The following is a 23,701-nucleotide window of genomic DNA, read 5'->3' as shown; positions in this document are numbered from 1 at the left end:
ACTGAGGATGCAATACAAAACAAAAACAAAGGTCTCACAGAAAGAAAACCAGTGGTTGCCAGGCACTGGGGGAGAGTGACATGGGGAGCGACTGTTTAATGGTAGGGTCTCTTCTTGGGGTGATGAAAATGTTTTGAAACTAGATAGTGGTGATGGTTGCAAAGCATTTGAATGTACTAAGTGCCATAAATTTTATACTTTTTAATGGTTAAAACAGTGTATTTTATGTTAGTGAGTTTTACAGTAAAAAAAAAAGAAAATTAAGGGCTCAAATGCAGTGCATGGGGGGGAATGATATGGGGAAGAATGGGGAGATGCTGGCATCGTGGAAGCCAAAGGGAGCTAGAGAGTGCGGAGCTCCAGGGACTGAGCTAGAATCAGTGGGACTTCTGGCTCAGAAATGAGTCCTGGTTTTCTTTGGTGAACCCAGTTTTAGTTCTTTCTTAGCACTACTTCAGCATCTAATTCAGTTTACCCAAGATTCATATAGAAGTCATAAGTGGGCTAACAGTCTAATGTAGGTTGTAGATTTTTTTCCCTAGTATCTTTTGTTTTATTTTGTCATTTAATTTAATTTATTTTATTTTGTATAAATGTCTTTAGATGGGGTAAGCTTTCTCCAATTTTGTATGTCCCCCGTGGATCCCTACTATTTTAAATTATTCCAGTTTCATTTATTTATGATAACATGCCTGGTCCATGAAAGCATTTGTGTTTGCACCCCTGGTATTTAAGGAACTTACACATATAAAGCACAATGCTAGAAATATTGATAATTACTCCAAATGGGCTTTTGCTTCACAGAGTCTTCTTAAAATGAAGACACATGTAAATGGTTTATTACAACATAGGCAAGATAGTCATTTTCCTCATTAGTATAGCAGTGAGTATCCCCGCCTGCCACAGCATAGGCAGGATAAGTGCCCAAATGGTAATAACAACTAAGTGCATTGGGAACAAAGACAAATGTAAAGAACATGTAATATCTGATTCCCTTCCACTTTCGCTCATTGCATTGAGATTTTATTGTGGTGAATGCAGTTAAAGACAAATGGTATTTGTTAAGAAGCTGGAAAGAAATACCATCAAATCTGTAATTAATAGTCATCAGGGCATAACTTTATTGTAGCACACTTACAGCTCGGGAATGAGGAGTTGTATTTACATCTTTAATGAAAACAACTTTGGCATGTGTATATATATATATATATATGGAAAATATATACACTTGGATTCTTAGCAGTTTAACAGCAATGCTCTCGGGAACTAAAGCTGCTATGTATTGACGACTCCTGGGTGTTTTATATATGTCATTACTGATCCTCATAACAACCCTGCAAGTTAGTGTATGAGAATCTTGACATTAGTGAGGAGACGTTCTAAATATGTCCGAAGCCCTCAATTTCAAAATGTGGACATGGACCTTGGCTTTCCTGAATCACATTTTTTTCAAGAATCAGATGTCATTTGTGGATAGTCTCATGTTTCATTAAAAAAATTTTTTCCAACTATTAGAATCTTAGCTTTATCTCTGCTTTGCTAGCTATTTTAACAAACAAACAAACAAAAAACCCACAAAATCACCTTAGAGAAAGACTCCACAAAAAAATGAGTGGAGAACAGGAGCTGGCTAAGCTGGGCAGTCAGCTAAGATCACTCACTCACTGTGTGAGGATTTGTTCCAACACATCAGCCTCCTAGAACTGCCCAGAGTGTGCTTGTTCTCCATATATTCAAATTCTGCTGGAATGAACATAAATTTGCACAGCTTTATGGAAAAGTTTTATTATTATTATTATATATCCAAAGTTGTTTAAATGTTTGAGTCTTTGGACTCAGTAATTTATCCTAAGGAAAATAATAAGATATCCATAAAGATGTATGTGAATGTTGATAATTGTTAGTTATAACAGTGAAAACGTACAAGGTGACAGTTATCAGTTTATTGTCTCTGAGCTCCAAATTCACCCTTCTTTGTCTTCCTTTGTGTTACTCTAGCTAAGTCCTGTAAACGTTTCTTTTGCCAGCTGGCGGGATATTCATTTCATCAGTAGAGGGCACTGGGTGCAGTAGTTGCAAGAAAACACTTCTCTTCCAGGTTCCAGTCCTCCGTATACATTCTGAGCCCCACAGCCATAAGCAGGAGCTTGAGCTGCACCCTCAGGCCATCTCTCCCTATCTGCAGCCACTTGAGAGCAGCTTCAGCTGTCTGCACCCACAAGCAATGCTGGCCACTTCAACAGACACACTCTGGCCCGCCCACACCAACCAGCAAAGGCAGGTCACTCCTGCAGACCAGCTCCCGCCTACCAGCTCCCGCCTATCCACACCCAGCAGCCGTGATGAGCTGTTTTTACAGATCAGTGCCAGCCTGTGCCCTCAGCCAAGTTTTTTTTTTTTTTTGCCACTGCAGGCTGCCTGTGGTAGCAACTCCCTCTTTGAAGAGATTTGAATCTGAGCCTTGGGGCCCAGAGGGCTAATCCTAGTCCTTTATTGTTTCTATTCCTCAGGCTAGAGGTAGTACCTGCTTTTTTTTTTTTTAATTGGAGCATAGTTGATTAACAATGTCGTGTTAGTTTCAGGTGTACAGCAGAGCGATTCAGTTATACGTATACATTTATCTATTTTTCAAATTCTTTTCCCATTTAGGTTATTACAGGATATTAAGAGCGTTCCCTGTGCTATACAGTAGGTCCTGTTGGTAATCTGTTTTAAGTATAGCAGTGTGTACTTGTCAATTCCAAACTCCCAATCTATCCCTCCCTTCAACCCTTCCCCCCGGTAACCATAAGTTGTTCTCTAAGTCTATGAGTCTGTTTCTGTTTTATAAATAAGTTCATTTGTATCTTTTTTTTAGATTCTGCATATAAGTGATATCATATGATATTTATTTTTCTCTGACTTACTTCACTTAGTATGATAATCTCCAGGTCTATCCATGTTGCTGCAAATGGCACTATTTCATTCTTTTTAATGGCTGAGTGATATTCCTTTGTATATATGTACCACATCTTCTTTATCCATTCATCTGTCGATGGACACTTAGGTTGCTTCCATGTCTTGGCTATTGTAAACAGTGCTGCGATGAACATTGGGGTGCATGTATCCTTTTGAACCATGTTTCAAAAAACCATGTTTCAAAAAACCATGTTTTTTTCTGGATATATGCCCAGGAGCGGGATTGCTAGATCATATGGTCGCTCTATTTTTAGTTGCTTAAGGAGCCTCCATACTGTTCTCCATCGTGACTGCATCAATTTACATTACCACCAACAGTGTAGGAGGGTTCCCTTTTCTTCACCCCCTCTCCAGCATTTATTGTTTGTAGTTTTTTTTTTTTTTTCGGCACGTGGGCCTCTCACTGTTGTGGCCTCTCCCGTTGCGGAGCACAGGCTCCAGACGTGCAGGCTCAGCGGCCATGGCTCACGGGCCCAGCCGCTCTGCGGCATGTGGGATCTTCCCGGACCGGGGCACGAACCTGTGTCCCCTGCATCGGCAGGCAGACTCTCAACCACTGCACCACCAGGGAAGCGCTGTAGATTTTTTTAATGATGGCCATTCTGACTGGTACGAGGTGATATCTCATTATAGTTTTGATTTGCATTTCTCTAATAATTAGCAATGTTGAACATCTTTTCATGTGCCTCTTGGCCATCTGTATGTCTTCTCTGGAGAAATGTCTATTTAGGTCTTCTGCTCATTTTTTTGCAATATGCGGGCCTCTCACTGTTGTGGCCTCTCCTGTTGCAGAGCAGAGTCTCCGGACGCACAGGCTCAGCAGCCATGGCTCACGGGCCCAGCCACTCCGCGGCATGTGGGATCTTCCTGGACCGGGGCATGAACCCATGTCCCCTGCATCGGCAGGCGGGCTCTCAACCACTGCGCCACCAGGGAAACCCCTGCCCATTTTTTTATTGGGTTTTTTTTTTTTTTTGATATTGAGCTGCATGAGCTGTTTGTAAATTTTGAAGACTAATCCCTTGTAGGTCACGACATTTGCAAATATTTTCTCCCATTCTGTGGGTTGTCTTTTTGTTTTGTTTATGGTTTCCTTTGCTCTGCAAAAGCTTTTGAGTTTAATTAGGTCCCATTTCTTTATGTTTGTTTTTATTTTGTTTATTTTATTATTTTTCTTTATTTTGTTCCTGGTGGGCTTTGACTGAAGGGCACTGACAGCTCCCAATATTATTCCATTTTATGGATGTATCCTCGTTTATTTAACTAATCCTTTATTGTTGAGCTTTTAACTTCTATATCAGTCAAGGTCTAGTTAGGAGACAGAAACCATGACAGTTATTTGAACAGGGAAAAATTAATACTCCCACAAAATAACTACTAAAAGAGGTAAAAGTGGGCTTTAAGAGATCCAAGTATCACAAATTAAAAGAGCAGGTAATTTAAAGTTAGAGCCCCCTTAGAGCCCACTCGTACCTCTTTTAGTAGTTATTTTTTTGGTATTAATTTTTCCCTGTTCAAATAACTAGTGGTTTCTGTCTCCCAACTGGACCTTGACTGATATAGAAGTTAAAAGCTCAACAATAAAGGATTAGTTAAATTAATGAGGATACATCCATAAAATGGAATAATATTGGGAGCTGTCAGTGCCCTTCAGTCAAAGCCCACCAGGAACACACTTGTAGCTAAACAAGTTGGATTTGTTACTTTGTAGAAAGGGAGAATACACATCAGGGGAAAACCACAGGATGTTTCAGTAGGAATGTGTTAGAAAGAACCCATTATAGGATTTGCGATTTGGTTGGATGATTTGGGGGAAGGTTTAAGAAAGAAATTTGGTCTAGATTGTGTGTTGTCAGAATGTGGGGGTAATTCTATGGTTGGACATTTTGCAGTTGCCATAGTGATGTGTTTTTGTCTGTACTTACACAAAGTTATGAAGAGACCTTTCTTTATTTCATCCTGTCATGATCTCAGAGTAACCTTGTCTAAGGCTGGTATTCTGTGAGATTGTTTATGTCCAATAGGAGACTAACATGGCCTTGCTCTGAATGTTAGATTGGTTCTGAACATGAGTTCTTTTTCAGAGCTTTCAGCTATCATGTAAGAAGTCTGCCTACCCTGGGGCCACCACATGGAGTGACCACATACTTACATATAGAGAGAGATGGCCCAGAGTTCAAGTCTCCAGCTATTGAAGGCTTCCATCCTGGCTAACAGACAATTGAATGAAGACGACTTTGAGATGCTGTCAGCCCCAACCATTGTCTGACCACAACTACGTGAGAGACCTGCATGCAGTCAGAACTACCAGCTGAGCCAAGCTGACCTCCAGACTTGTGAGTAAAATAAATAATTACCATTGATTTGAGTTACTATTTGGGGGTGGTTTGTTTTACAGTAACAGATGACTGATACAATGTCGGATAGGCAGTTAGCTCTATAGTTCTGGAGCTCAGGAGAGAGATCAGACATGGTGGTACAGATCAGGAAGTCCTTTAGCAAGGAGAAAGCACTTGAAGTCATAGATGAAGTCATCAGGGAGATAATGTACATTGAGAAGAAAAAAAAGAACCCACAGTGGCACCTTTACAATAACACTAAAGTGATCAAGACGAAAGAAGAATTTGCAAGGAGACTGAGAAGGAGTTATCAGATGACATCCATGAGAGATGAATGTTAAGGAAGTCAAGAATGAGAGTATGAAGAAAGAGGGCATTTTCCACAGAGTCAAATGCTGTGGCGGGAGATCAAGTAAGACAAAGACCGAAAAGTGTTCTTTGGATTGAGCAACAGTGAGTTTACCTTGTTGGAAAAAGTAGTTTCAGGGGGTTTCCCTGGTGGCGCAGTGGTTGAGAGTCCGCCTGCTGATGCAGGGGACACAGGTTCGTGCCCTGGTCCAGGAAGATCCCACATGCCGCGGAGTGGCTGGGCCCGTGAGCCATGGCCGCTGAGCCTGCGCGTCCGGAGCACACGCAACGGGAGAGGCCACAACTGTGAGAGGCCCGCGTACAGCAAAAAGAAAAAAAAAAAAGTAGTTTCAGGGAAACTAGGGGCTAGGCAGTGATGGGGGCAGAAGCCAGATTGCAGAGATAAGGAGAGAGGAGAAGATCAGAAAGATACCAAATCCTATGCTGTTTTACTGCATCATGCTGACTTCCTGCATACTATTCGTCTGTATATAATTTTTTCTACAATTCAGTAACCCAATAAAACAATCACATCATGTCATGAACCTTACAATTCCACAAAAGCATGGGTATATCATGTCCTGTTATATATTTAGTGTCATACTTTAACCTGCAGTTTCCAGTTATAAATGCATTACTCTGTGTGTTTGTCTGTCATTATAATCACTTTAAATCTCTCACTGTTTATTTCTCTTGAAAGTAAAATAGCTCATCATTTAAAATAGTACTCAGTGTTCAGTGTTCATTGGTGCCTTGTAATTACTTCAGAAAAACAATCTCAGTTTACAGGTTATAAACTCCTGAAGCATCTCTGCAGGAGGAATAGCTTACTTTCACCAGAAAAGTCTAGGGAAAATTATTCTAGTCATAGCCTGCTAATTCATTGGCCTGATTGTCAGAGCTCCCATGACAGTTCACTCTCTTGGGAGGCTGGTGTGGGGCTCTGCTTATCCAAGGGGGAGGTCAAGGCCTCCTTGGCAACAGGGAATGAGTTGCAAGGGGGTTGTGGAAAGAAATTCTTTTCAATTCAACCTGTAAGTAGATCTGGACATAATGGCCTCATCTGGCTCCTCTAAGTCTCTCTTTCCCCCTTCTTTTTAAAGGGCAAATCTTATCCCTAACTCTTTCATTATTTGCTTATGGTTTCCTTGCCAAAGATGCGTGGAGGTAAGCACTATGATGAGGATGGGAGTTAAGGGTTTTTGAATGAAGAGTTTACGTTTCAAAGGACTTGAAATTTATATTTCAAATGTCACTTCCCAATGAGCCTTTACACGTAAACAAAACATGATCAACAGACTTGGAAGGTGAGGAATAGCTTGCATGTTTGACTCCTGTTGCATTCCTGTGCTATACTGCCTGTAACATTTTTTTTTTTTTTTTTTTTTTTTTGGCGATAAACAGGCCTCTTACTGTTGTGGCCTCTCCCGTTGCGGAGCACAGGCTCCGGACGCGCAGGCTCAGCGGCCATGGCTCACGGGCCCAGCCACTCCGCGGCACGTGGGATCTTCCCGGACCGGGACACGAACCCGTGTCCCCTGCATCGGCAGGCGGACTCTCAACCACTGTGCCCCCAGGGAAGCCCCTGTAACATTTTTTAATAGATTCTATAGTTACCTTGTAAATATCACCATTGAGTATATTATATTTAAAAACATTCTTTTGTTAGGTGTAGAAGTTTAAAAAGTACTATTATTTTTAAAAATCTGGTTTTGGCATTTTTTCATATTTTAGGATATTAGAAGCCTCTAAAATGGAAATTTTGTGGGCAGTTCTCAGCATTTGAGAAGCCCTTCCTGGGGCAATAACTTTTACCCTGTGTGGAAAGGTGTGGAGGATAATTCTGTGAGTGCTCAGAGGGGTTTGAAAAGTTGGAAACGAACACTCGTGCATTGAGCACGTTTTGTTGTGCTTAGCACCGTACTAGGGGCTACACATTCTACATTTAATCATGGAGAATTGCCTGGAATGAGGCCTGAGAACACAAAGTCCTGGAGGAGATGATTTGAGCTGTCAGCAGAAGGGAAACTGCAGTATGTGGGACTTAAAAACAGCTTGCATGGGGTATGGGATAAGGGTAGAGGGAAAAAAATCTTGGCAAATTTATTCTGCACAAATACTTGTGTCATCCTCATTTGTGTAGACTTTGTGACTTTTTCCCTGGGTTCATCTGGTTGGCAGATGGATGTAAATGCCTTTTAGCCTCAAAGAAGGCACACAGAAGGCACGTACGAATCTTGGCTGTGTGATAAACAGAAGCTGAGCTTCAGAGAATTTCTGGTATGTGTGCGTGTTTGTGTGCACGCGAGCATGTATGCACGCGTTGGGGCTGAACGTACCACTGGTTTAAATCTGATTTTCAACTGGGAAGATTTCACGTACTTCTTTAGTGTGGCCCAAGTGAATATAATTTTGGCAGTGAAAAGTAGAGCATGTTCCAAAAGTTCTTTTCTTTTGCCATCAGGGATAGCAGTACTTTTATTTATAGTAATTTCAGGTCCCCAAATACCTTCAGCAGTATTAATGGAGCAAACAACAAAAAAAATTAAGCAGCAGATGATTAGATCATGTGTTATTTTATTGAGTACTTTATTTTCTTGCCTTTGGAAAATACAGGCCTTCTTTTCTCAACTGTGGTAATAGCTAATTCTTTTTATTTTAAAACATCTTTATTGGAGTATCATTGCTTTACAATGGTGTGTTAGTTTCTGCTTTAGAACAGAGTGAATCAGCTATACATATACATATATCCCCATATCTCCTCCCTTTTGCATCTCCCTCCCACCTTCCCTATCCCCCCTGAGCTGATCTCCCTCTGCTATGTGGCTGCTTCCCACTAGCTATCTATTTTACACTTGGTAGTATATATAAATCCATGCCACTCTCTCACTTCGTCCCAGCTTACCCTTCCCCCTCCCCATGTCCTCAAGTCCATTCTCTACATCTGCATCTTTATTCCTGTCCTGCCCCTAGGTTCTTCATAACCATTTTTTTTAAGATTCCATATATATGTGTTAGCATACAGTATTTACTTTTCTCTTTCTGACTTACTTCACTCTGTATGACAGGATCTAGGTCCATCCACCTCACTACAAATAACTCAATTTTGTTTCTTTTTATGGCAGAGTAATATTCCATTGTATATATGTGCCACATCTTCTTTATCCATTCGTCTGTCGATGGACACTTAGGTTGCTTCCATGTCCTGGCTATTGCTGCTACTTTACCAAATTCATTGATTAGCTCTAGTACTTTTCTGGTAGAGTCTTTTGGATTCTCTATGTATAGTGTCATGTCATCTGCAAACAGTGACAGTTTTACTTCTTCTTTTCTGATTTGGATTCCTTTTATCTCTTTTTCGTCTCTGATTGTTGTGGCTAAAACTTCTAAAACTATGTTGAATAATAGTGGTGAGAGTGGGCAACTTTGTCTTGTTCCAGATCTTAGTGGACATGGTTTCAGTTTTTCACCATTGAGAATGATGTTGGCTGTGGTTTTGTCATATATGGCCTTTATTATGTTGAGGTAAGTTCCCTCTATGCCTACTTTCTGGAGGGTTTTTATCATAAATGGGTGTTGAATTTTGTCGAAAGCTTTTTCTGCATCTATTGAGATGATCATACGGTTTTTCTCCTTCAATTTGTTAATATGGTGTATCACATTGATTGATTTGCGTATATTGAAGAATCCTTGCATTCCTGGGATAAACCCCACTTGATCATGGTGTATGATCCTTTTAATGTGCTGTTGGATTCTCTTTGTTAATATTTTGTTGAGGATTTTTGCATCTATGTTCATCAGTGATGTTGGCCTGTAGTTTTCTTTCTTTATGACATCTTGGTCTGGTTTTGGTATCAAGGTGATGGTGGCCTCGTAGAATGAGTTTGGGAATGTTCCTGCCTCTGCTATATTTTGGAAGCCTTTGAGAAGGATAGGTCTTAGCTCTCCTCTAAATATGTGATAGAATTGGTCTGTGAAGCCATCTGTTCCTAGGCTTTTGTTTGTTGGAAGATTTTTAATCACAGTCTCAGTTTCAGTGCTTGTGATTGGTCTGTTTATATTTTCTATTTCTTCCTGATATAATTTTTTTCTAAGATTTATTTAAAAGGAATATTCTTGCCTGTGCAACAAGAATATGGACAGTACAATTGACCTTGTCTCTTACTCTTGATGATTTAAAGAAAAATACATACATAAGAATCAAATCCTTTCAATTTGTTAATATTTATTATAATAGAAATATACATGGAATGGGAATATACATGAAATGAAGCTATATTGGAAACATACAGCAGTAACTAGAAAAATGTCTATTATTTATTGAGCAACTACTATATACTACATTCTTTCATATACTCATTACCTAATTTATATTCAAAGAATCCTATTAAGGTATGTTTTAGGATCACCATTTGTTCCAGTTTTGTCTCAAAAATATTAGGTAATTACTCCAAGGACTCTGAATAGCAAAGCTGGGAGCTTGAACCTAAGTTTGGCCAACTCTGAAGTTTATATTCTTTCCACTCAAACATGCTGCCCCTTAAAGTCATGCAATTACTGGTAATGACACTCAGTTCTATCACTAGGAAGGCAACTGTGTTTATTAGTCAACACTGTTCATATTCAAAGAACCATTTACTGAACTTCTGCTTTCTTCTAGACATGATGATAAATGATGTGGAATCTAGAGATCAAAGATGAGGTGTCCCTGCCTTCACAGAACCCACAGGTTAGTGGGAAAGTCTAGGAAGAATATTAATGATTATGGTGCAGGATGTTAGACATTATGAGAAATATAACAACAAGCTACTACTAGAGCCTGGAAAAGACCACAGGCTCTGTGTGCATGTGTGGTGTGTGTGGTGTGTTTGACTGAGGTAAGATAAAGGACATTCAAATGGAACAGCACGTGCAAAGTAAAGTGATGGAGAACATATGGCTTATATGAAAAACTGAAAATTGTTTGGTTTACCTGGAACATAGTGGTAATGGGTGGCAGAGTGATGGGAAATGAGAATAAAAGGTTTTGAGAGGGACTTCCCTGGTGGTCCAGTGGCTAAGACTTTGCGTTTCCACTGCAGGGGGGCACAGGTTTGATCCCTGGTAGGGGAACTAAGATCCCACATGCTGCATGGCCAAAAAAAAAGCCTTTGAGAATGGTGAAATCAAGGATTTTACTTTCTGTATGGCCATAAACTTTCAAAATTGTCTTGATAAGATAAATATTTTCCTTCCTATCTTTTGAAGACACACTGTACTATCATAGTATTTTCCCAAAGAGGAAATGCAATTAGCACACAAGTATATGGGAAAAATAGTCTTATTGGTAATCAAAGTAAAGAAAAATATTAACCCAACCAAAGGATGAAACTAATAAAAATATCCAGTATTGATAAGTATAAGATGAGCTAGGCATATTTGTATTTTGCTGATTGTTCTATAAACTGGTCCAACACTTTTGTAAAGTTAAATATATATTAAGATATTTTAAATGTTTATGCCCTTTGAATCAATGGCACTAGTTTTGGAACTCTGTAATAAGAGAGCTATAAATATTTATTGCAAGTTTCTTTAATGGTGAACCATTAGAATCAGCCTAAGTCGCCAGAGTGCATCACTTTGATGCAACTTAAGGTACCATTAAAAATTATGTTTATGAATAGCATATAAAATGCATTTAACACAATTCTAGCTAAAAAAGTAGGATACTGAAATTGTATATATACATATATATATATACATACACACACATATATATCCCTTCTCCCACTCCCCTACACCATATAAAACTATGCATTTTGTGTATACACACACACACACACACACACATTTGTATCCCCTGTCTTCCACTCCCCTAACACCCAATAAAAGTATACATTAAAAAAGAAACTGGAAATAAATCCACAGAATGTTAATGGTGGTAGTTGGGTTTTAGTGATAGGACTATGGGGAATTTTTTCTTTTTCCTTTTTTTTTTTTCTTTTTACTTTTATGCATTTTCCATATATTCTTTAATGATTGTTTAACTGTCAGAAATAGTACTAAATATTTTGTTAATGAATAGGAAAAGATGCTTGTAGAGTCCAGTTTTATTTTTTTGTTTCCTGTTGTCTGGTAAACTATTCTCAGATAGACCTGGCCCGCAATTATCTGCAAGGGGATAATTCTTTTAAAAAATTCCCAGTATTGGCAAACTTTCTCTTGGAATAGCTCTGCTGAACTCAAATGAGATCTTTTCTCCCTAAGCTACTTGCCCTTCTGTTTTTCTGGAAAGATGGAATTCATGAAAAATTACAATCTACAGTCTACAAATTGCTATGTACTACAGGGTCTATTAAAGAACATGACATTTTATTTTGTGAACTATATCTCCCAGGCTACAATGCCCCATAGCTAGTCTCACATCAAATGCAACCTTCCTGAACAGTCGTTTTCTCAAAGCTCCTGTCTCTTTAGAAAGTAAGTTGTTAGGGAAAGCAGAAAGTAATTTGTTAGGGAGAGCAGGTGGCTCTGAAAACATCAGCCATCCACACACTCTACCTCTTTGAGAATAGTGAATCTGAACAAGTGTCTCCTTGTCAAGGATGAACAATCACAAAAGATGTTAATGAAGCCCATAAAAATAAGAGCAGGGTGTAAGAAAACATGACCATTATGAAATAGCACAAAGCTATGAGGAAAGAACAAGCCGGATGAGAAGATACCAAGTGAGACTGAAAGAGATGGGAGAGATAGTAAAGACTGACAAGGAACTAAAGTAATGCAAAAACAATAAAACATTCATGCCAAGGGAGTAAAGAGTCAATGATGCGTATACTCACATGGAAAACAAACTTGAGAAATTTTTGCAGAACATAGAATAAAAGGACAAGAAGATGGAAAAGGAAAAGGTCATGGATATAGAGGGCAAAGAATGGAGTTTAAGCTAAAGCTAAGAACTTTAAGTACTCCTAAGGAACCAACAAAGATAATATAAACAGAATAAATATTAAAAATATAATGGAATAAAATGACTCTGTTGAAAGAAGTCAAAGTATGTAGATTGAAAAGGTTCACAGATTCTAGTAAAAAGCATTCAGAACAACCCCCCCCCAAAGAAATACTGCAAAGTCCATTATTACAACTACATTAATTATTAGGATTTTAAAAATAAGTGCTCAGGAAGTAGAAAAAATTTGCCAATAAAGGAACTAAAATTAAACTCTTTCTTATGTAACTCTAAATTCCAGAAGAACTTGGAGATATATCTGCAAGCTTTGCAAGAGGCTGGATTAAGATGTGGATATTCGGGACTTCCCTGGTGGCACAGTGGGTAAGAATCCACCTGCCAGTGCAGGGGACACGGGTTCGACCCCTGGTCCAGGAGGATCCCATATGCCGCGGAGCAACTAAGCCCGTGTGCCACAACTACTGAGCCTGCGCTTTGGAGCCCCCGAGCCACAACTGCTGAGGCCCGCGTGCCTAGAGCCCGAGCTCTGCAAAAAGAGAAGCCACCACAATGAGAAGCCCAGCAATGAGAAGCCCACGCACCGCAATGAAGGGTAGCCCCCCACTCACTGCAACTAGAGAAAGTGCACGTGCAGCAACGAAGACCCAATGCAGCCAAAAAAAAATTTTTTTAAGTAGATATTCAAAATTAGGTAAGCACACTTTCATTGACAAAGGTGGTAGAAAGATGTACTTTTAGAAGTAGAAGTTCTCTACCCCTATATACTTTTCTGCAAAATATAAGATAAAATATAAATAAAATGGGCTTGACAGTGTACATTAATCACTGACAGATGATTCAAAAACATAATTTAATAACAAGAATGTTAGCATTTAAAAGATGTGTAGAATTTTTCCTTATCCAATTTGCTCAACAAATTTGTGGATCCATAATAACTTGATATATTTTGTTGCTTAAAGGGGAAGCTTGGCCTTACCTTTTCTGTTTTTGCTCTTTTCATGGTACAGGAAATATATTTTTGCTAACCAGTTATTCACTTCATGTTTAAAGTGGTCTTTGTTGCCCTTTTGTATGGCTGTTGTGTTAGGTCAAAGGTAGTTTCCCGCCACATGCCTAGGCCACTTTTATTTATTTATTTATTTGCAGTACGCGGGCCTCTAACTGTTGTGGCCTCTCCCGTTGCGGAGCACAGGCTCCGGACGCGCAGGCTCAGCGGCCATGGCTCACGGGCCCAGCCGCTCCGCGGCATGTGGGATCTTCCCGGACCGGGGCACGAACCCATGTCCCCTGCATCGGCAGGCAGACTCTCAACCACTGTGCCACCAGGGAAGCCCTTAGGCCACTTTTAAATGATGTGGCACTGCCCTCAGTTCCTACTGTGGGGACCACATGCTTTGTCCTACTTGGGTGCAGCCAAAATTGGACCATGGTGGGCACCTGACCCATGACCACCAAATTATAGGTGATTAAAAGAATGGGAGCTGAGTCAGACTGTCTAGGTCCTAATCTAAGGTTTGCCACTTGACTTTGATCTTCATTTTCTTCTTTCATAAAATGAGCTTAATGATTATTCCTATTTGATTTGTTTGAAGTAAGGATTTAGAGTTAAACCATATGCTGTTTGGTACACGATACCTAATCCTGTTGCATGTTATTGTTATTATTATTATTTGAAAAGATGGGGTAAGTCAATCAAATTCTCTCTCCTCTTTTGAATTTGATTTGGGAAAATCAGAATCAGGCAGCTAGCAATGGGAATAAGAGTTTAAAGCATGCATAGAGAGGAGCTATGAGATAGAGTTGCCAGAGGTGATGGCAATCTGGAGTTCACAGATAGGGGAAACTAGATTAAGCGGATTGTGTCTTTAGGCAAATCTGATATAAACCCAGGCAGAGTCACATCACCTCGCTGAATGCGTGCCCTACAACAGTTGTTTTTAGCACATATACATTCACCCCTTAGAGACAGTTTCTCTCTTCTATGACTGCTGGACCTTTCAGCTTCACTAAATAGGGTAGCTCCCTGTTACGGACTGAATGTTTGTATTCCCAGAAAATTCATATGCTGAAATCCTCATAATGTGATGATATTAGGAGGTGGGTGGGAGGGCCTTTGGATGGTGATTAGATCATCAGGGTAGAACCCTCATGAATGGGATTACTGCCCTTATAAAAGAGACTACAGAGAGGTCTCAAGTCCTCTTTCTGCCAGGTGAGAATAAAATGGGAAGACTGCAGTATGCAACTAGGAGAGGGCTCTCTTCAGAACCCAACCATGTTGACACCCGAGCGAACTATGAGAAATAAATTTAGCCTCCAGAACTGTGAGAAATAAATTTCTGTTGTTTAAGCCACCCAGTCTGTGGTACTTTGTTATAGTGGCCTGAACAGACTAAGATACTCTCATTATACAGGGAAATCTGCCAGAGTTAAAGGTAAGAAAAGGGAACCTGGGATCCAGAATAGGGTTGAAGTGATCTTCCATTCTTCCTTTGATGTCTAGTCTGCCTTCTGTCTCTGCCAAGCAACAGAATAAAGACCAAGCTTCTACCCATAGCAGGCAAGGCCTGCCCTGATGTGAGGATGGGCCAGCTTAAAGGAGCCTTACTAAGTGCATTTGGTAAAGAAATTTGTGTACATTTCAATTAGTAACATATCTAACTTGTTTGGACTTTTACAATTTCTAAGAATAATTATGAAAAATGAGGTCATTCAAAAGGCTCATTTTCTAAGATTTCAGTATATAGTTAGCAATGTGGTATGGAATAAATAAAATGGCACAGTTTGGGGGTTGGTGCCTTGTATATTTCTGTCCCAGATCTTTCCAGTGCTTTTAATTCTTTCAATAATAAAGAATACAGCAACGTGTGGATCTTTGAATCTATGGTATATAGTAACTGTCAGCCTAGAGCAGTGGTTCTCAACCAGGGATGTTTTTTGTCTCCTGCAGACATTTGTCAATGTCTGGAGAGTTTTGGTTGTCATAACTTGGGGGCTTGCGATTGGCATCTAGTGGGCAGAGGCCAGGGATGTTGTTAAATATCCTACAATTTAGAGGATGATCCCCCCACAAAGAGAATTATTTTGTCAAATATGTCAATAGGGCCAATATTGAGAAACTCTGCCCTAAAAAAAGAAGTCTAGAACTTCTATTGAATGTTCTTTTATTCAATCAACTAATGAGAAGAAATATGGGGGAGACAAGCAAAAACATCAGCAGCCCTCCGTGGCGTTCAGAGTTCCTCAGGTCTGGAGCATTTCAGATGTTTGCTGTTTACCAATGACGACCAATTTGTTTATTTTCTAAAGTTCAGAGATTTCACAGGGACATATTATTAAACTGCCTATTATTTTCTCTTTTCACAAGCCTATTTTAATGGCCTAGTATTGACATGTCTGGCATAGAGATCTTATTGTTCTGAGTGCTGGATCTATTTTCACTTACTCAAGATTTTCCTAGTCAATACATCCTTTGACCTGAAAATTCAAGAAGTAGAAATCCTACCCATGGTTCTGCCCTGTCTCTGTCCCCAGTTGGCAGGTCTTCTACAAGCTCTTCAGTGTACTTTGGATATAGTACCTCCTATCGGTTTCATAATTAGAACACTTTATTCCTCTGAACTGTTTAATTTTTTAAGTTAATCTCTCTGGTTAGCCATAAACATTCAATTCTGAATTATTCTTCTAGTGTCAGAATAGAGGTCTAAATTATTACAGTATTAGAAGACTAATCAAGATCACCAAGAAAACCTCATGAATATCCCACTGTGCCTTACCTAGCATCTGATAGGATCAGATATATCTTGAAAATTTGCCTGACAAACATGTTGACATATAGTTTTATTAACGAATCCTAGAAAGTCAGTGGAAAAATCCCTTCTATGCTAAGTTGTTCAGGCCACATTCTTGGATATAGGGGATTCTGCATAAACATCTTCACAACTGGAAAAGTATAAGAGAATGAGTATTCCATTAATAAGGAATTCCTGATATTTTAAAAATATAGTCTAGCACAGAAATTACTACTTAGTAATTTTTTAAAACATCTTTATTGGAGTATAATTTCTTTACAGTTAGTTTCTGCTGTATAACAAAATGAATCAGCTATATTCATACATATATCCCCATATCCCCTCCTCTTGCATCTCCCTCCCACCCTCCTTATCCCATCCCTCTAGGTGGTCGCAAAGCACCAAGCTGATCTCCCCATTCTCCCTGTGCTATGTGGCTGCTTCCCAATAGCTAGCTATTTTACATTTGGTAGTGTATATAAGTCCATGCCACTCTCTCACTTTATCCCAGCTCACCCTTCCCGCTCTCTGTGTCCTCAAGTCCATTCTCTACGTCTGTGTCTTTATTCCTGTCCTGCTCCTAGGTTCATCAGAACCACTATTTTTTTTTTTTTTTTTTTTTTAGATTCCATATATATGTGTTAGCATACGGTATTTGTTTTTCTCTTTCTCACTTACTTCATTCTGTATAGCTCGGGGGTAGAACATTTGACTATCTAGTAAATTTTGAAGGGAAATCTGAGGGAAATTTTTTGAATTGCTATAATTTTCAGAGTTTTCTCCTGAAGTAGTGTAGATGATGATCATGTCCCCCATTCTAGAGAACTTACTGTGGTCCCAACTTAAATGCAGCTTCTCAGACAGTCCCTTCCTGGTCTCCTATTTAAAACATATGCCTTAAGCCCCACACCCCATCACCTGCCTATACAAGACCAATATTTATCTATCCTATTACTCTGATTTTCTATCTAAAAGGATCTTATTTTCTCGTACACTAATCTATCATTCCTTGTACACTATAATGTCTGCTTTCATCTCATGAGTAATTAAAGCCTGGAAGCCTGGGAGTTATTTTTGAATCTTCCTTTTCCTTGCTTTTTCCTACAATTCTTTAAATTCACCAGCTAGTCTTGACTATTCTAAGTCCAAATATGTCTTGAAGTCATCTGACTCTCCCAGCGTTCACTGCTGTCATTGTAGTCCAGGGCCCCCATCGATGCTCACTGCACTATAGCAGTCTCCTGTCTGTTGTCCCACTTTACTGCATCCCCATCTCTAACCTATCTGCACAAAGGAGCCGGAAAGAGTTAAATAAAAATACCAACTGTGTTGTTCACTATGCCATTATACTATTCCAGGCCCTGTTATATGTGGGTTCTCAATAGTATTGGCTGAATGAAGGCACAGACAGAAATAAATGAGCAGAGAGAATGAATTGACAGAAAATCTCCTTCTGTCTCATCTTACAGAGGGGGCTAGTGACACTTGTTTAAGGTGGCAGAGCTACTACATGTCAGGTTTGGGACTAAAACCCAATTTTTCTAAGAATGGTCAAGGGTTTCTTTATAGAAAACACAGTCATATCTCCTCATTCCTTTTTTTTTTTTTTTTTTTGCGGTACGCGGGCCTCTCACTGCTATGGCCTCTCCCGTTGCGGAGCACAGGCTCCGGACGCGCAGGCCCAGCGGCCATGGCTCACGGGCCCAGCCGCTCCGCGGGATGTGGGATCTTCCTGGACCGGGGCACGAACCCACGTCCCCTGCATCGGCAGGTGGACTCTCAACCACTGTGCCACCAGGGAAGCCCCCTCCTCATTCGTTTTTACTCTTAACGAATTAGTTGCATTTTATTTCACTTTACTGCACAATCATTGTTCATCTGGATTGGAAAATTGATACCCATTTTCTGTAAAAATCATTAAATTACTGAGGAACATAAAGGAGTTAAGAAGCAATTCATAATCCCTCTGAGCATGTAATTTTTACTTTCATCTTTATGCTTTTCTTCTTCATTGTTATTTTTTGCCATAAGTATGCATTTATTTTTATAGTCAGGAAATATAGAGTTATATCAATGTGTTAAGAATTTCATTCATGGGAAATAACTGCTGGTGATATTTTAATGTAATTTATTCTAATGTTTTGTGGGTTTGTTTGCAATTTCTGGGATATGAATTTACATAATGCACAGAAAGATATTTTAAAGAATGCTAACCATAAGTTTAAGAAAGTAGGATTCATAATTTTAAATGTGGTCCACACAATTAATAAATATAGCTTAGCATACTACTTCTAATCCCTTGAATTTTTATAGCAACTGACTTTGACTGCAAAATGTTCAGTCTTAGAAACCTAATTATTCCTTAGAAAAATCCTTTGAGAAAGGGAAAATAAATTTTGTAGACTTTTTATTAGGTAATGATAGCAATAGCATAACTCTACCTATGTATCTATATATATTTTTAGAAGCCACATTAATATATAAAAAATATTTGACATTTTCCCAAGGATTTTCTCTGCAGAAATTGTTTTTGGATGTATGTATAAAGCCTTGAAGTAATTTATAAGCTTCTTCTCTGGTCTCCACGTACGTTGGCAGACTTACTCATGTAAAATATACGCTTGAAATTTACTGTAATATTTGTTATTAAAATAAGCAGTCTTATCTAATATGTAGAGGAATAAATTAAAGGAATTTTAACACCAAAGTTATCTTTTCTTAATTAAACAAGGATTGTATTTATTTTTAAATTACATGTCATACTCAAGCTGCCCTCAAATGTAATTTAATTTTCTATTATCTACATTTTAAACTAGCTATTTTTTTTCATTGTTCATCTTTCTTAGTTCTTTAGGCACTATCCACCCCTTCCCCAACTCTAGCAACCAAATTAATTGCATTTTGCATCAAAATAATTTAAAATAGACCAAAGAACCAATTCCATAGGCCAATTTGCAAAAGCATTATGCACCTACATATACAATCAGAAAATGCATTTCTGATAAAATGCATTAAAAATAATATAATATAAATTAATATAATTTAAAAAAAATTAAGTGCTTAGCATAATGCCCAGCACAGAAAAAGCACTTGGTACCTGTATGTCAATGTTTTGTAATTGTCATTTTTATTGATGATGTGTATTGGTACTACTAAAGGTTAATGGGATGCCTGTATTATGCATGATAATATTACAGTTAGGGTGACTATATGTCATAGCTGGCCTGGGAAAACCATGGTTTGTGTCCATTGTCCCAGTGTCCTTTACAGCTTAATATTTTAGCACTCTCAAAAGTGTCCTGATTTGGATGATCAATCGCATGGTCACTGATGTATAGTACAAAAGGAACCGTGATGAGAAGGCCCCAGTATAGTCATCACTCATCTCTTGATTTGGGCTTAACTGTATTCAGGTCTAGTGAGAGGGTGACTGGCCTGAATGACAAGACACTTTCCAAATGTGGGAAAGTATATTTAACATTAATAAACTCATTCCAGTGCCTATCTCCTCTTATGTTTTGTAGATGAAGAATCAGACAACATTTAAGAAACTGAGACCACAAGCCTTTACCTCACCTCACCCTTCCTGTCAGAGTTGTTTTTAGTTGGGATTTGGTTTTGGATGAAAATTTAAATAAATTTCTTAGACATGCCCATCTTTTCATTTGGCAGACAAGATGGACTAGAATTGGGGTGGTCATAATCATGTTTGTGGTTGTGGCACAAACCAGTGACACTTGAGTGGCAGTCTTTCCCGTACCAGCTACTTGTGATTTATTTTGGGGTTGTAGGCACTACTTCCATTCTTGATTTTTTTTTTTTCCTTCAGGGGTTATCCAATCTGTCAACTTAAAAATAGCTATGTAGTCATATACATGTAGTCTGATTGCCGCCCTCCAGTTTGATCTATGTATTGCCTCTGTGGTTTGTCGATACCCCTCAGTAGGTCTTATAACTTGAAATTGTGCTTTACTATGTGTCTTACATCTTTATGACAATGTCAAATGGATGTACCATGTCAAAGACAGTCTTCTTCACTGTCCTCTATTAGAGAAAGTTCAGTGATGGCTCCAGAATCTCCTGGATTTAGTTCTGGCTGCACAATTCATGAGGCTTAGTGCAAATTGAAAATGTAGAGCCTCATGTTAAAAAATTATTAGGAATTTCAAGGTGGCAACAGCAGAACGTTAAGTCAAGAATGGGGCCCTTCTATTCGTGAGATCCCGTGCAACTGCATAGATATTGTACCATGCAGTTAGCCCTTTCATCTTTTAGTCTCCATTTTCCTTCCAACTGACAATTACGGGCCACTCATTATGTATGAGGCACTATGCTTGTTATTTAATATAAAAATAAACTAATTTTTAGATTCTAATATTCCTGCTTTTAGATTTTGATGATTAAGACCCTCATCAGATAGATAAAATAGCACACAAATTGTGGCTATATTTTTGTCGCCTTCAGATCAAACACTTAGCTGTAATTTCCTATTCATCAGTCCTAAGTTGCAGTTCCTCTCCTCCAGATTCTTATGATCTATGTACTAACTATAGGATCCCAGCAGTCCCCGTCTCCCTGTATCTCTAACCATCCCACACATTGCCTGTTCTATTCCTACAGAGAGATTTATTCATGGCTAGGTAATAGATCATGCTATTAAGGTGTTAGTTGAAATGGGTTTAAAGCAGGGGTTTAAACTCAGATGTCTCCAGGGGTTGGGCAGATAATATGGAATGTTCTTTTTCTGTTGTCAATTAATTTCATTTTTAAAAAGACTCAATATAGGCAGAAAAAAATAACTTCAGCCCAAAGTTAACTTAAGAGTTGTCAGTTTCCAATTTTTCTTTTCAGTCAGATTTACTGGAATATAATTCATATGTAATCAGTTCACTCTTTTAAGTGCATAGTTCTATGAGTTTTGACGAACACCTACATTTGTTTAACAACCACCACAGGCAAGATATAGAATCCCCCAAAATTCCCTTGTGCCTTTTTGTAGTCAATTCCTCCAGCTCCTGAGAACCACTGGTATGTTTTTTTGTCTCTGTAGTTTTGCCTTTTCCAGAATGTCATATAAATGGAACCCTACAGTATGAACCCTTTGGAGACAGACATCTTTCACTTAGCATAAACATTTGAGATTTATCCATGTTGTATTTGGGTTGTTTCTACCTAATTTTCAAAGATATGTTTCCTACCTTCCTTCCCTCCCTTCTTCCCGTCTTCTATTCTTCCTTTTCTCTTTCCTTCTTACTTTCCCTCTCTCCTTTTGGGTATCAATTGTACAAAAGTAAATTAATCTTGGTATTTGTTTCATAACACACTATTATTATTGGCCCATGCATAGCTTTTATTTTAATAATTTTGAGATAAAATTGATATACAATAAACTGGACATACTCAAGTATACAACCTGAAAACTTAGATAGATAGAAACTATCACTATCACTGTCACTGTATTTTCTAGAAAATTTTGTAAATTAAATAATACAGCATGTACTTTTTTCTGTCTAGCTTCTTTCACTCAGCATGATTATTTTGAGATTCATGTATGTTGTTGTATGTATAAATAGTTCATTCCTTAGTATTATCAAGTAGCATTCCATTGTATGGCTGTATCACAATGTGTCTATTAACTTGTTGATAGAGATTTGAATTGTTTTCAGTTTTGGTTACTATAAATATTCATGTAAAAATCTCTATAGGGACATGTGCTTTCCTTTCTTTTGGTTAAATAAATATCTTAGAGTGAAATAGCTAGGTCATACGGTAAATGTACGTTTAACTTTTCAAGAAGTTGTTAAACTGTTCTCCAAAGTATAGTATGTACCATTTTACATTCCTACCAGCAGTGTATGAGAGTTCTAGTTGGGATTAGCCAGTCTTTTTCATCTTTTCTCCTACACTTGGTATAGCCAGTCTTTTTAATATTAGCCATTTAAATAAATCTGTAGTGGTATCTACTGTGGTTTTAATTGCATTTCTCTAATACTAGTGATGTTGAGTATCTTTTCCTGTGCTTACTTGCCATCATTGTCTTCTTTGGTGAAATGTCTGTTTAAATTTTTTGCACATATTTTATTGAATTGTTTGTTTTCTTATTAACTTTTTTTTTTTTTTGCGGTATGCGGGCCTCTCACTGCTGTGGCCTCTCCCGTTGCGGAGCACAGGCTCCGGACGCGCAGGCTCAGCAGCCATGGCTCACGGGCCCAGCCGCTCCGCGGTATGTGGGATCTTCCCAGGCCGGGGCATGAACCCGTGTCCCCTGCATTGGCAGGCGGACTCTCAACCACTGCGCCACCAGGGAAGCCCCTCTTATTAACTTTTGAGAGTTGTTATACATATTCTATTATATTTTGAGTCCTTTTGCAGATGCATGAGTTGCAAATATTTTCTCCTTGTCTGCGATTATGTTTTCATTGTCTTAAAGTACCTTTTGAAGAGCAGACATTCTGAAGTTTAATAAAGTCCAATTTATCAGTTTTTTCTTTTATGGATTGAACATTTGGTATTATATCTAAAAAAAAGATGTCTCTGCCTAACCCATAGTCTTCTGTGTTTTCTTCTAAAATTTTTACAATTTTAGATTTTACACTGGTTTACAGTCTATTTTGAGTTAATTTTTGTACATGGTGAGATGCAGATTGAAGTTATTTTTTAAAGTTGAAGTACAGTTGATTTACAATGTTGTGTTAGTTTCTAGTGTATAGCAAAGTAATTCAGTTATACATATATCTACATATTCTTTTTCATATTATTTTCCATTATGGTTTATGACAGGATATTGAATATAGTTTCCTATGCTATACAGTAGGACCTTGTTGTTTATCTGTTTTATATAGAGTAGTTTGTATCTGCTAATCCCAAACCCCTACTTTATCCCTCCCCCACCCTCTTTCCCCTTTGATAGCCATAAGTTTGATTTCTGTGTCTGTGAGTCTATTTCTGTTTTGTAAATAAGTTCATTTGTGTCACAGTTTAGATTCCACATATAAGTGATATCATATGGTATTTGTCTTTCTCTTTCTGACTTTTGAAGTTCATTTTTTTAATGTATGGACATCCAATTGTTTTGACATAATTTATTGAAAAGACTATTATTTCTCCACTAAATTGTCTTTGTACCTTTGTTAAAAATCCTTTGACCATGTATGTGTGGGTCTATTTCTGGTCTCTCTTTTCTGTTGCAGTGATCCATTTTGTCTCTCTGGATACCAGTATCACATTGTCTTGATTACTGTAGCTTGCTAGTAAGTCTTGAAGTTAGATAGTGTGTGTCCTCCAGCTATTCTCTTCTTTTTCAAAGTTGTTTTTCC

The 23,701-nt window shown here is 38.4% G+C and overlaps 1 protein-coding gene across 6 annotated transcripts in view; it reads left to right on the top strand.

Moving 5' to 3' along the window:
- The window catches only part of TMC1 (transmembrane channel like 1), a 385,069-nt gene that overhangs the window by 213,044 nt on the left and 148,324 nt on the right, over window positions 1–23,701 (top strand). For 4 of the 6 annotated variants that reach the window (XM_027105688.1, XM_027105692.1, XM_027105686.1 and 1 more), the window contains 2 exons: window positions 5,043–5,294; window positions 10,306–10,374. The gene's annotated coding sequence lies outside the window, so the exon portion shown is untranslated. Of the gene's footprint in view, window positions 1–5,042; window positions 5,295–10,305; window positions 10,375–13,236; window positions 13,286–23,701 lie in introns of those variants that run through there. The other 2 variants (XM_027105687.1, XM_027105691.1) reach the window with 2 other exon arrangements.

This window comes from Aethalodelphis obliquidens, unplaced genomic scaffold, assembly GCF_003676395.1.
Source record: "Aethalodelphis obliquidens isolate GAN/ISIS:26980383/991018 unplaced genomic scaffold, ASM367639v1 scaffold7, whole genome shotgun sequence".
NCBI lineage: Eukaryota > Metazoa > Chordata > Mammalia > Artiodactyla > Delphinidae > Aethalodelphis > Aethalodelphis obliquidens.
This window is presented reverse-complemented; position numbering and strand designations above follow the sequence as displayed.